Here is a 4,570-nt window from a genome sequence, read left to right as displayed (position 1 = left end):
GGTGAGTGTTTGTCTTGAGATGTTCTCAAGGCAAAAACGAGAGGTTTATGGTCCGTGTAGATAGTGAAGTTTCTTCCTTCGAGTACGTATCGAAGATGCTTGATCACTAAATAGATCGCTAGGAGCTCTCTATTGAAGGTGCTGTAGCGGGTTTGTTCGGGTTGCCGTTTGCGAGAGAAGAAACAGAGGGTTTGAATGCTGTCATTCTCTACCCGCTGAAGGACCGCACCAACAGCGCTCTGTGATGGGTCCGTTTTAGTATGAGCAGTTGACCATTCTTGAAAATCGCCGCAGGCTTCGTGTTGACTGAAGTAAGGGGTAGTCCAAAATAGCAGTGGTTTTATCCGGCAGCGGCAGGATTCCTTTGGAGTTAATACGATGGCCGAGGAAGTCAAGCTGGTCTGCTGCGAAAACACCCTTATCTGGATTGATAGTGATACCATATTGTTGTAACCGTTCGAAGACGGTTTGTAAGTGTAATTTGTGTTCTTCGATCGTTTTGCTCGCCGCCAGTGTAAGCAAAAACGTGGTCTAAACCTCGCAGTACCAGGTCTACGAGGCGTTGGAACGTTTGAGCGGCGTCCCGGGCATGCGTATGAATTCGAATAGACCAAAAAGTGTGGTTAATTGCCGTGTGTCCAGAAGCATTTGTAGACTCATATTACTCGGTCCTGTGGGCAGGATGTGCGCATCTGTCGGCCGGATCTGGTTCGCGTGGCGTATCCTTTTGGCTGGACCAACTCGAGTCTCGTAGAGCACTTTGCCACACCGGCGAAGGATGAGTCCTCAGGTCTATGTAGGGTGTCTGCCGCTGTAGCCACGAACCAACACTCTCTGACCTTCGCTGAATGCGCACGCAGTTGCTCCATGTTGCGGGATGAACTGTTCCTCCATATTGGTGTTGCGGTGACCAGCCTGCTTTGTTTGTGGCCGGATAGTGTCATGCGGTGTTCGGAGCCTCCTTCGGAGCAGTGCCTCTGCTGGTGATACCCCATCAGGTGAACTGGGGTTTGGCGTCGCTCGATATGCCAGCAGGAACCTTTGCAAAATCTCTTCCGTTGGTCCCTCCCCCCTGGACTTCTGAAGTGCCCGCTTGAGAGTGTCAACAAAGCGTTCCGCTTGGCCGTTCGACTGTGGATGAAACGGCGGCGAGCGAATATGCGTTATGCCATACTCCCGACAAAAGTGTGCGAACGCCGACGACGTAAACTGACTGCCGTTGTCGGATACAATTGTCTCTGGCGTTCCAAACCGACTGAACAATCGCCGGAGTTCCAGGACTGTAATGGCAGTTGTGGGGCTGTTCACCGGAAAGATTTCCGGCCACTTACTGTAAGCGTCGACCACGACCAAAAAGTGTTGGCCACCCACTGGACCTGCATAATCGATGTGAAGACGAGACCAGGGTTCGGTCGGTTGCGGCCACGAGCTTAGGTAGGTTTTCACCGGTGACTTGGATGCTTCAGCGCACCGCAGGCAAGATTTCGAGACTTGCTCGATCTGGGAGTCCATCAAAGGCCAGTAGACATAACTCCGAGCAAGGGCCTTCATCCTGTTTGTTCCCGGGTGCCCTTTATGGAACTGATTCAGGACGGCTGGTTGTAACTTCTTTGGGATGACCACACGTTCTGAAAACAACAGGCATCCATCGGCTAGTGATAATGCGTCACGCCGGTTGAAGTAAGGCCTTAGTTCGTCTTTTTGGCAGGTACGCGGCCACTGATTGCGATGGTACTTTATGACTTGCTGCAGCACAGGGTCTTGATCGGTAGCCTGGCGGACCATGTCGGCAGTCACTGGGAGGATGCGAACAGCTTCGGAAACTACGTGGTTAACCTCTGGTTCCAAGGCAATTGTTGCGATCACGGTATCTTCTGGTTCTGGCCTGCTTGAATCAATGAGTCGGGACAGTGCGTCGGCTTGTCCCAGGCTGGTAGTGGACTGGTATTTTATCTTGAAGTCGTACCCCAGAAGCAGAGTGGCCCATCGCTGGAGCCGGTTGGCAGTATATGCCGGAATTCCTTTCTTCGAGCCAAACACAGCAAGAAGTGGCTTGTGATCGGTCAGTAGGGTGAACTGACGGCCGTAAAGCATTTTATGAAACTTCTTAACGGCAAACACGATCGCCAAGGCTTCCTTTTCTATCTGACTGTAGTTGCGCTCGGCTGAAGTCAGGGATCTGGCCGCATGTGCAATGGCTTTCTGGCTGCTATCTGGAAATACGTGTGAAATCACTGCGCCAATTCCATAGTTCGAGGCGTCCGACGCCACAACAATTTCCATCGATGGATCGTAGTGTGTGAGTAGCAAATCGGAACTTAGCATGGATTTGACAGAGTCAAAGGCGCGTTGACATTCTTCTGACCATGTCCACTTGTGGTCCTTGGTAAGTAGCTGATTTAGTGGGCCTCGAAGGCGATGCATGGCAGGCAGGAACGAACTGTAGTGACTGACGAGACCGAGGAAAGACCTGAGGGACGCCACGTCTGTGGGTGCTGGCATACGTCTGATCGCTTCAATGTTCTCCGGGTCTGGACGGCGGCCATGTTCGTCAATAATGAACCCCAGGTACTTTATCGACCGCATGAAAAATGTGCATTTCTCTCGGCGCACTTTGAAGCCATATTCTTGAATACGACTAAGCACGTAATCAAGGCGCTGCCACAGTTCGTGGGGATTGGAACCCATGACAATGAGGTCGTCCAAATAGGCGGCAACGCCTGGGGCATCCTTCAGCATCGTATCCATAATCTGTTGAAATATGGCTGGCGCTATTTTGACACCAAATGGCAGTCGAGTGTACTGGAACAGACCTCGATGCGTATTGATCGTGAGCAGTTCTCGGGATTCTTCCTCTACTTCATCCTGGAGGTACTCACCGGCCAAGTCAATCTTGGCGAAACATTTACCCTCATTCAGTTTCGCGAACAAGTCGTCTGGGAGAGGCAGAGGGGATTGATGGGTATCCAGCGCCGCGTTGAGACCGGTGAAGAAATCTGCGTACAACCGGATTGTCCCGTTAGCCTTCTTTGCCAACACAGTGTGTGTGGCTCAAGCATAGAAGTTGGTCGGTTGGGGAACACCCGCCTTCTGAATTTGGTCCAGTTCCTGGTCAAAGATAGGCATGCATGCGACAGTCCCGTTAGCCTTCTTTGCCAACACAATAAGTGTGGCTCAAGCATAGAAGTTGGTCGGTTGGGGAACACCCGCCTTCTGAATTTGGTCCAGTTCTTGGTCAAAGATAGGCAAGGCTGCATGCGACACTGGACGTTTTGGCCCGAAGACCGGCTTGGCAACAGGGAGGAGGCAGTCTGGCTCTTGCTTTTGTATACCGTCCAAGGCCGTGGGCTAGACGCACACCCAAAATTTCTCTGAAACCGTGGTTCGAAGGAGGAAAAGTTTAACATAAATTTTTAACATGTGATGGTAATTTTTCGGGCGTATGAGATCTTCCCAAACGGTCGCACTTTTGTTGAAAGTTGTTTAAGTCTACTCAACCCCCACGATATTCAAGGCCCGCGATATTCATATTTTAAATGGCTGCAATTGCTGAGCATGTGAATGCGGGGGATTATTTTGTGGGGAATTTAGCTCGTCAGAGATTCTTCTCATCCAATACATTTCAATTCGCTTTGAAAGTACCAGACGAAACATTTCGTTGTTTTCGTCCGTATAAACTCCAAAAAGGGCAGCAATTCGCTACTTTTGTATGAAAAAGCCTTCTATCTTTGCAGCAGACATCCCTGCAGACGAAGCAGAAGCCGTGGAATTGGTCGCACCTAGTAAGTTTTGTGTACGTTGTAGCACACGTATTGATTGTCTGGCATGGTTCTACGTTCGCCGGTACCATGACTGCTTGAAGGTTACTTCCTACTACTGCAACCATCCACGCAGCAATTTCACGCAGCAAGTTTATTTTTGACAGGCTCCCCATCAACCGGCGACTGACAAATGATGAATTAAAGGAGCGTTCTACCCTTTTGAAATACGTTGCTTCGTCATCGGAGATTCGGCGGTACGTCGCCGACCACTTTGAAAAGGTACTCACTATCAAGGATGTGCGTAGCCATCGCGTCAAATGTCGACCCCCTATTGTTAAGTCGGCCGTCGGTTACCATCATAGCCAAGTTTCGAGAGTGCGGTCGCGTGCTGCCGGTGGAATCGGAGGGTGGCATATACAATCACCTGTGCTTTTCTCGAACGCATCAGATAGCACTCTTTAGGCGTTTCCCGGACGTCTGCACAAGCAGCTTGATCGGCTGGTTGGCAAACTGAAGCTGCTGGAATGGAGTAAGGCTGCTGGGCGCATGAAGCTTCTGACTGTCCAGGGCCAGCTGATGTTGCGTCAAAATGCAATTAATGCACAAGACAACCAGCCTCTGGTGTTAGATGGCAACCGCAACCAACCACGGTGGCGTTCGACATCAAACGACGCTGTTCCTTATGGTCTCTGTGGCCAGCCAACTGACCATGCTGATTGGTGGTGTCAACGTGATCGACTTCCATATCACCGTTATTGCTGCGGCAATGAGCCCTGCCCGTTGTGTGGAGAAAATCTTCAGGCGCGTCC

Source organism: Opisthorchis viverrini (genome assembly GCF_000715545.1).
Source record: "Opisthorchis viverrini unplaced genomic scaffold opera_v5_61, whole genome shotgun sequence".
In the NCBI taxonomy this organism is placed as follows: domain Eukaryota; kingdom Metazoa; phylum Platyhelminthes; class Trematoda; order Opisthorchiida; family Opisthorchiidae; genus Opisthorchis; species Opisthorchis viverrini.
Note: the sequence above shows the minus strand (reverse complement) of the source record.